At 38.0% G+C, this 10,213-nt stretch overlaps 1 protein-coding gene across 4 annotated transcripts in view; it reads left to right on the top strand.

The window, feature by feature from the left end:
* The first annotated feature begins 1,254 nt into the window (after positions 1–1,254).
* LOC129732763 (lachesin) overlaps positions 1,255–10,213 on the top strand; it is a 319,022-nt gene continuing 310,063 nt past the window's right edge. For 3 of the 4 annotated variants that reach the window (XM_055693966.1, XM_055693963.1, XM_055693964.1), the window contains exon 1: positions 1,255–2,027. The gene's annotated coding sequence lies outside the window, so the exon portion shown is untranslated. Of the gene's footprint in view, positions 2,044–10,213 lie in introns of all 4 variants that reach the window. The other variant, XM_055693965.1, reaches the window with a different exon arrangement.

Raw genomic sequence — 10,213 nt, 5'->3', positions numbered from 1 at the left:
GCACTCTGACCGCTTTCAGGCTTCACTTCCCAATGTATGATAGAGCTCAAATTAGGCATTACGTCTTTTTTTCGAGAAGACGAAACATTTTTTCCGTACCGCTAAAAAATTCGAAAATTAATTTTTTCCCATTCATTCCATTAGCACCCTAAGAAGCATATTCAAAGACAACGAGTGAAACAGATGATTCATACCGGTTTTTTTATATAAGATTACAAATCTAAGAATAAAATTCAGTCATAAGTAAACAAGTCTGTCAATTTGAAATCGATTTTCCAAAAATTTTCTCTATAGAAAATATTTTTCTGGATCCAAGCTTGAATGAAATTTCATCCCGAGAAGGACTCTAAAATCGTGGTCAACTTATTCTGGGATACATATATTGATCGAAAACGAACATTAAACAAACGTTAGAATGGTCGACAAACGCGAAAAAAAGTTGGTGTGGAAAATGAAAAATCATAACTTTTTAGCCATTCCTGTGAATTTTGATACCAAACTCTGCGTCAATCTTGAAAAATGCATTAATTTTAAAATACATGTAAAAAAATTGGATTGTAAAGAGTTGAACAAAAAACGCGTTAGTTTCGATATCCACGTGTAACAAAAACGCGAAAAATCGGAAATTTGTATATAAAAGATACACAAAGAACCGCCTGGAAAGTGACTAATTTCGAGGCGTGTAATTTCTCAGAGCGTCAAAGACATTAGCTTGGAGCAGCATAACACTAACAATCTCGTGATTCGTCCTGTTATCAGAGTCGAATATAACTATTATTTTCTAGGCACTCAAATTAAAAAGGAATTGAAAGAGTAACAACACTTATAAATTGACAGAATGTTTCCAAAAATATTGCGAGTTTAATCCAAGTTACTTATAAATATATGTTGTAGTCAGTGGTTCTTTAAATAGACGTAACTATTTTAAGCCCTTCCAGATCCATTTGGCCCGTTACTCAGAATAATCCCAACGAAAACATAACCTGCTGCCCGGTATACCAGCAGCAGCCTTCCACCTTGGGTAGGTATTCAGCTTGTCGAGTAAAGCGATTGTTTAGAATTTCCGTGCATGTTCCATTGCGGCGTATCTCTCTTCTCTCGGGGACCATATTCGAAAGAGTTTCCTGGGAAAATTCTCTCCGTCTGTGAGCGGTGATTCTGTCCTGAAGAATTGGGAAAATGCTTTTCTCCCGCTCGCTCGCGCTGCTTAGCATCCAGTGGTGGTTTGTACGGGACTCTGCATATAGAAGCACTTTTTCGTGCAACAAGGATGTTAGTTTACGACGAGATTTTGAATCCGAAGGATGCAAAGAAGCGTGTTGGTGGAGCTTTGCTAGCTGTGAACTGGATCGGTGCGTGAGAGCGAAAACAGCTTCCATGGAAACTGTTTATGTCAAACTAGTGCTGCTGTAGCTGCTTGTATCCGCGGTCGCTCTGACCGAGGAATTTGTTGCTTTACGTGACCGACAATCTAGGGGTTGGATGTCGCCGGTGGAAAACTAAACAGTAAGAAGAAAGTGAAGCGGAAGCCAGAGAAAATTGTATGAGAGCGTGCAGTGTAATGTGATGACGATGTGATAATTATTTGGCGGGGGTCTGTGATGCTAAACCGAAACGAGAATTATCCTAGTCGGAAGTGAAGCTTGTGACAGAATGAAAATGGAAATTTAATAGCAGTATTGTATCGCTTGTGACCTCGACCTACTGAAACATCACTGTGTAGATAGGTGACAGCAGAAACAATCGGATGTCTCGAGTGCTCATCAGCTAGGAGGGGGAACAAATATTTTACTTGCGTGACATAAAGTTCGAACTAGGGCCAATAGCAGTGCGCTACGGCAGTTTTTTGGTGCTTCGAGCTGGAACATAATTTCACTGTGGTGCATGATCGATTGTGTACAAACGACACGCACGAAATACCGAACGGTTATCCGAGGCTCGCACTGATTTCTGCTGCTCCAAATATTATGAGAACGTAGAATGTATACGCATTAATCTGGATTTATTAATGCCGGAATTTGCCGCAAGTATGTATACCCATAGGTACTGATCCGAACTATACCGTACATTGCTATTCGATGCATTTGAGGACGAGCAAAATTCCCGCGACATGCATTGAAACGTTTGGCTACTAGCCACTGTCGGTGCTCAGTCACCCTGCGCTAACTTCACTGAATGTAGCGGAAAAAGCATTTGTGTTATGTGATTTGATGCTGATGGAAACGGGAAACACGCGACATTATTATGAAATAATCATGCGTGCATTCACTGTAGGCATGAATCGAAAATGCGGGTGAAAGGGAACTCCCACCAACTCTAAATATTTGAAGCGACAATCGCAGTAACAGGCTGTTTGGCGTTGCAAACTCGCGAGACGTTTTTATTGCTTTTCAATTCTTCACCAAAAAGCTCGTTCAAATTGATTTGCAGTACACTTGCTAGGGAATGATTAAAGAAACATATGTTAGTGAACGCTGTGGCTAACACGATTGTGTTTTGTATTGAGTAAACCTGTCAGTTTTTCTTTTCGTTTCAAAAAGCAATCAACATTGTTAGCAGCGACAGAGTACTTTTTGTGTTGAAAATCATCAGCTTTGCATGGGAGTAGAGTGGTGGCATTAAAAAGTGACAGGTTTGTGTGCGTGGATGTTTGTACGCATCCCGTTGTTTTTGCAACCCGAACATGCATCAATTATTTGGTTCAGTTTTGGTTTTATTATGCTATATGTGTTTTTGTTGTGAATTTGATACTGTAAATAGGGTAACAGGGTATTTGTGACTTCTATGTTGAGCAAACTGTTGATTTTTGATGCGATTGATGATCTTCTCTCGTCCTTGGAATATGACTCGTGTTGTTTATTTGTCAAACAAAGTTGTGACTGATAGTGAAAACAAAGTTGTGATTGATACTGAATTTTTCAAGTTGAAAATTTTAGACCCCTCATACTGTTTCTTCGATCCTTATTATAAACAGTGCATTAAAACTATAGATTCCAGTTAGTTTGTATTGCCTTACGGTAACATTGAATATGATTATAATAACTATGGCAGCAACAATTTTTGAGATATACTCTTTAAAAGTTTAGGATGAATAGGGATAAGGAAGCAGTTACATAATTTACAGTAAATACAAATCGAAATATATATAGTTTGCTTGTCTTTCAGTCACGCGCACGACAAACGAAAGTTACTCAAATTGCCTTTTTCCCAAGCAAATGCTGAAGCTGAGGTACACCAAAGTTTGTTTTTTTTTTGTGTGTGTGGCAACGCAAACACTCCTGTTCTGACTACAAGTTACCTTTGCTTTTAGTCCTCCACTCACCTCCTCTCGCCTGGTATGAAACCAGTCGTAAGGAAATCAAAGCTAACTGCGTCTTAACTTATATTCGGCACACGTGTTAAATTAGCACATGGCTATAGGTTCTGATGCAGGTGCATCGGCAAAATCCAGGCAGGCAATTTTAAGATGTAAGAAAGACAGTATCAAAGATATCAAGCATGTAAAAGAAATCTAAAGTTAGCCAAACCACTGTCGGTCGATTATGAACGTTACTTTATAGTTACATGTCTAATAAGTTCTGTAATGTCATGGCATTGCCATCAAAATTAGGTTGTCAAGTGATAGAATAAGGCAGTACCTGTTGTAGTTCATTCAGGATAGACTATGAAAAAGTCAAGTAAATAATGGGGATTATAAACCTTTTTGCCCTTGAAAATAAGCAGTTTGGATTTTTTTTCAAGAGTGTAGCAATTTTTATATGCATTGAAATTGTAATTTTCCAATAGTACAGTTATTCGATAGCAAAAAGTTGTTTGTTTATTAGAAAAATCAATTACGACCGAAGACGTTAATAACGAACATTTATAAAAAATTGAAGAAAACCGGCTGTAACTCGCCAAAGCCATTTTATGCAAAACATCATATCGAGTTTTTCAAAGCTCTAACAAAATTTACAAAAATGTTCTCGAGAAGTTGTACTTACAGATAGAGCAAAATATTTTTTTTTCGATATTTTTAAAAATATAAAAGATATTTAACCTGCTGCACATATTGTACCCCAAATTATTTCTTTAAGTATACTACGACATTCAAGAAGAACGGAGAAAGGGTTATTTATTTTGCTGATACGGGAAAATTTTAGCAGTTTCAAAAAAACTTAGAGTATAAGATAAACCCATTCCCGACATTCAAACTTTGATTCAAGTTCAACAATTATATTTGAAAATTTTCACGATGAAATTATTCAGTAAGGTACAGATTGATCTGTAATATGCAATACAGTTTGTGTTAGTTGTATTTATAGTTGATGAGTAATAAGAGTTTAACGTTAATTGAGGTAAAAACTGATTTCTCTCCGCCGGGTTCGGGTTGAGCTATTGGTCATTATTTTTAAACATTATATAAAATCTGATTAACTGTTCTGATTTAAGTCATTTTGATATATCGACATAAAATTTTCAAAATTTTAAAAATTAAACATTGGTTTATCTACTATCCTGCAAATGCGCTACAGTAAGCCAACTGTTTTTTATTTTTTATCAAATAATATTTGTTTGCTTATGTAGAAGAAGACGAAAACAAAGAAGTAGACAAAGGTGGTGGTGATGGGATGAGGATTGTTATGTTATTACGCAACACTAGAAAAGGTTTCTGTGATGGAACGCAGATGACAGATGTTTCATGCGCGTCATTTATCATGTGTGAAGTTATATCGGAGTATTAGAGAGGAATTTGAACTCAATTATTGAAAGAGGACAGTACTTCGTTATTCCAAGCTTTGCTATTGTTGATAACAAATTGCAATGACAATCTTTCGCATGTGTGAATAGTTTTTTTTACAAACCAGTATTTTTTCATAAGCAATGGTTTTTGTAAATTGTTGTTTTTTTTTTAATCAAATTCATGTTTAGTTATTTTGTAAGTTTAGTTTAAATATAACATCCCGACCAACCACTCTTTAAGTTTCTTCGTGAAACGAGAGCGATCGCTATCGATTAGTTTTGAACCTATATCGATTGATTTCAGTTGTTGTCGTTTCATAAAGGTGCATAAAGAGTGGTTGATCGGGATATGTAACATCAAACAATTGAGAAAATCAACTATTGTTCAAGTTATGAAATTTTAAACAAAATTCAATCGTTAGAAAACAATTTTTCGAAAATAATCAAATAATGGAGAAAAAGTGTTTGGATATGGAGAAAACAGCTGTGCAGTGAATCCGTATATAAAGCGAGATGCAGATTCGTTTTCGAGTAAGCAATCAATCCACGATCTACTGAACGAAGGATTCATCGCAGTTTAGATAATAAATAGTCGATAGTGTCATAGTTACATCTTGAACTTCAACTCGATATTCCAAAAAAATAATTTATCATTTTAGATTAAATACCAACTTTTAATAGTCCAAAATGCATTTGAAAGTGGCTAGCCACTACGGGCCAACTAGTTGAATAAGAATTTTGCAAAACATATGCAAACAAATCAACATTGCCATCAATATCACACAAGTAGAGTATAATCGAAAGTAGAAAATTAAGTAAAATCATGCTTTAAAATTTATTCCAATTACGTAAACTTTAAATTGGAAAGTAGGAATTTACCGTTACAAATGCGTTTTGTTAGAAATGTAGGTGAAAACTCATTCGAATTTTTTTTTTGCGAATATTTTTCAGAGAATTATTCCACCATTTTATACCATATAATCCGAAGAAGACTGCAAACGTGACCCTAACCATGAATACGTAATTCAAAACTCCCAACACGTCCTGAAAGCCATAGAAATTACTCCAGTACATTTGAAAAATCATTCTTAGAAAATTGCGGGATTGTTTTTCAATATGCCTTTGAGAAATGGAAAATTTCCCGGAACTTGGCAATGTTCTTTTTTGGTGCATATAAAACCAGGACCAGGAAAATCTGACATCCGGAAATATCGTAAAATTTCCATGTATTCTAAAGCTTGAAAATTATGAAAAAAAAATCAGTGAGTAACAAATCATAACACTGGTAGTTAAACAACATAGCTTTCTCAAAAGTCGCGAATGTTTATTAATCTTCAAGTAGCAAAGAATTAGATATGATGTCTCTACTTTCGAGTGGAATCTAGTCATACTTATCGAACTGCAAACAATTAGTACGCTGTCAAAATAGACTCTCCCATTTCAGTCACCCATGGGGTGCCTCGGGGTTCGCTTTTGGGTCCACTTCTTTTTATTTTGTATGTGAACGACATTTCCTTAATTCTTTAAAAAACTATGATTTCTAACTCACACCGATGGAATGAAACTCTTCGAAGAAAAAAGCAATTATGATGACGCAGAAGAATTGCTGGAAGAAGTCAATCTATTTTACCTGTTTACCTATTTTACCACCCACTTCAATTCAATGCCAAAAAGTCTAGAAAACCAAACTACTAGACATCAAGCAAATTTTCGCATGATAATTCTATTGTTAGTAGGTCAAGTAGAATGGTAGGCTTTGTTAAGCGGTTTAGCCACAATTTTCGAGAATCATACATTATTTAACTATCATAGATTACGTATGTCCCTCCCAGCTGGTCTGGAGGTACGATGCTGGCCTAACAAGCCAGACATCGTAGGTTCGAGTCTCGACTCGGGAGAGACTGTTAGTGTCAGTAGGATCGTAGCACTAGCCACAATTGTCCTGTAAACTTAACAGTTGGCTGCGAAGTCTGTGTGAAATAAATAAAAGATAGAGTTCTGGATCAGAATGTAGCACCTAAGGCTTTGCTTAGATTACATGTGTCAGACATGTAGTAGAATATACTGAAGTTTTTTTACGCGGCTTATTGCGTGCCTTTTTACGTGAGTTTTTGGACTTACGAGGTTAGTTTTTTTACGCAAATTTCTGAATTTTTGCGGTTTTTTTATGCGGATTTCGGAATTTACGTGGTTGTTTTACGCTGATTTACCAGAAAAGTCATTTTTCACGCGGCATGTTGTAATGTTTTTTTCATTCTAATATCGTTTATTTAGAGTGTCCGATAAGTTCACGTAATCCAATTACTGAACATTCTCGGATTTGGCCTAACCTTTATATATTTTTTCTTTATTTTTAGCTCAATTCGAGGTAGAAATAAAGCTGCTGATTATTTTTTAATAGTGTTCAGCAGAAATGGTTAAAAACCGTTAGCAAATAAAGTTATTTTTACAGGGATTTCGGATTTTAAGCGCTGCACATCCCCGCGTAAGAATACTTCAGTGCATTGTGATCTAATGTGGAATTCTTATGCTGAACTTAAAAAATCTACCCGAAAGCGATTTCTTTAATATCCTGAAAATAAGTCAAAGAGAAAAAAAAAAAATAGAAACCCTCGACGATAAGCTGTGAAAAAATCGACATTATGCTCACGAGAAATTTATGGCCTGTTCATAATCATCAGAATTTTTCATATCAAGCCACTCACTCTTTTTCAAATATCCCCAGTTACGAAAAATTTTCCGCTGTCGACAAGATGAAATCATCAACTTCATCAAGACCCGGAGGAGTTCTGGCAATATTCCTGGAAACGATGCTGCAATGCTATTATTAAACAGCTTTGTCTTCTGTAACGATTATCACTCACAACCGGTGTATTTCTTTTTCTCTGGAAGAACATGTTTCCGGTGTACAAGAAAGGAGACAAAAAGCAACCGACAACTACCGTGGTACTACATTATTACGAGTGCCGAGGTTCCTTATCCTATATGCCAGGTGCGTGTGTTTTCCAGGAGCAGTGTCTATTTTACAGATAAGTGATTGAGAATTGAAAGTTGTACCATGCCAGCTTCAAGACAGTAGTTACTGGTTACACGGGATAGCCATCAAATCTTAGTATGTGGCATGGTAAAATTATAGCTACTATGAACTTCAACAAGATAGTACGGCTACGAATTAAGGATCACGGCTGGAAACTCAATACTTGGAACTGTAGATCGGCAGCAGGATCTTATTGGACCAGTTCGAACCTTCTCACGAGCAGTTGTAGAATGTCTATGACAGCTGCATCGGGACATCAAGGCTTTATCGGGATTATTAACGCTCAAATCGTAAAGGAAGACAAGTACAAACTAGTGATCGGCCACCATCACCTGCACACTGAGACAAATAATAAAGACCAACGATGTGTAAACTTCTCCCACTCAGCCAGTTCTCGGGGACTGGTAGTTTCAAACAAGTGTATCCTCACCGTTGCCACAAAGGGTTCTTCTCAGACATCACTAACTTACGCACCTTTTGCAATATAAATATCGAGGTGTATATGGAGGTGTTTATGCGCTCAAGACTATCATCTGTATATCAGAAGCGACCCAACCGAACGCCACGGCATAATACCGAGCACCTATGGAACATCCGAACTGCCCAAGACTAGCTAAGCTGGATAGACTTGGCATTGGTGCTGATTTTCTAACCTCGTTTCTATTAAACCTTGATAAAAACCGGTTAGCAGTCGATACATTTTTTATTTTAGAGGAGTTCTCTATAACTTATGAAATACCCCGAGGAAATCTTCTTTGACCATTAATATTTCTACTATACTTACTATACTTCAACGACGTACTTTTTTCCCTTAAAGGCCTACGGTTGTCTTTTGTCGGTGATCTCAAAAAGGCTTACAGAGCACAAATACGTAACCGCAAAAATACCTCAAACGCCAAATTCTTTGTACAGAAGCATGAAATGGCAATTTTTCTGGAACATTATAGATTTCGAGATAAAAGGCTTGGAAAGCATATTTGCATAATTTCTAGGTGACGAAAAAGTTACTTTTACGCCACGAGAATGAGGTTTCATTTTGATTTTCCAATCATTATACTAGTATACAAAATATTGCAAGATTTTACGTATAATTAATTCAGGAAAATTTTACGCTGTTTCACACACAAATTTCGTATTATGCAGAAAAATAAGGGGATACATTGCTTATTCTTGGTTGTAGAGGTATCATTCCAACATGTGAATTTTGGTTGAAGGAGGAAACTTGAGCAATGGCAACCACTTCCAGAGTTTCAAGAATATTCAAAATAAAAAAGGGAGATTCAGAGAGGTACCTCGGGGTACTTTGTTCGACGATCGATTTGAAATCGATGTTGTATTTTTTTAAATCATAAATAAGCATGACCAAAAAGCCATTAAAGGCCCAGTTACACACACGGCGTCATAACATCGTATGTATAACTGGGCCCTTAGTTTTACATATGCTACAATAGGCGTCGTACACAAATTACGTAACGCATAAAGGGGGGAGGGGGAGTTAAGTTTGCGCTACTTACTTACCTTACCAGTCAGCTCCAGGCCGAAGTGTTCCTTGCTGTTCGCAGAAGTCGTCTCCATTCAACTCGGTCCATGGCTGCAGCTCGCCAGCCATGTCGTCTGCGGAGGCCCCGCAGGTCGTCTTCCACTTGATCGAGCCACCTTGCTCGCTGCACGCCCCGTCGCCTTGTTCCAGTCGGGTTGTTATCAAGAACCATTTTCACCGGTTGTCGTCCGACATCCTAACGACATGCCCAGCCCACCGTAGTCTCCCGATTTTCGCCGTTTGAACGATGAGTGGTTCTCCCAGCAGCTGATGCAACTCGTGGTTCATCCGCCTCCGCCATGATCCATCTTCCATCTGCACTCCACCACAGATGGTACGCAGCACCTTTCGTTCGAAAACCCTAGGCATAGTCCAGGTTTCGTGGCCGTAGAGGACTACCGGTCTGATCAGTGTTTTGTAAATGGTTAACTTCGTGCGGCGGCGGATTTTATTCGAGCGGAGCGTCCTCCGGAGTCCAAAGTAGGCACGATTTTCTGCCATAAGGCGTGGACGAATTTCTCTGCTGGTGTCGTTGTCAGCAGTCACCAGTGAGCCCAGGTACACGAACTCGTCTACCACCTCGATTTTATCACCGCTAATATGAATTCGTGGCGGGAGGTTGCCACTGTCTTCTCTGGAACCTCTTCCTCTCATGAACTTGGTCTACGATGCGTTTATGACCAGTCCAATTCGTTCGGCTTCAGCCTTCAGTCTGATGAACGTCTCCGTCATCTTTGCAAGGGTTCGTGCTACAATATCTATGTCATCGGCGAAGCCAAAGAGCTGAACAGACCTTCTGAAAATCGTGCCACTCATGTCGATACCAGCCCTACGTATCACACCTTCCAAAGCGATGTTGAATAGCAAGCACGATAATCCATCACCTTGCCGTAACCCTCTTAGAGATTCGAAGG

This window comes from Wyeomyia smithii, chromosome 3 (genome assembly GCF_029784165.1).
Source record: "Wyeomyia smithii strain HCP4-BCI-WySm-NY-G18 chromosome 3, ASM2978416v1, whole genome shotgun sequence".
In the NCBI taxonomy this organism is placed as follows: domain Eukaryota; kingdom Metazoa; phylum Arthropoda; class Insecta; order Diptera; family Culicidae; genus Wyeomyia; species Wyeomyia smithii.
Note: the sequence above shows the minus strand (reverse complement) of the source record. Positions and strands in the feature narration are given on the sequence as shown.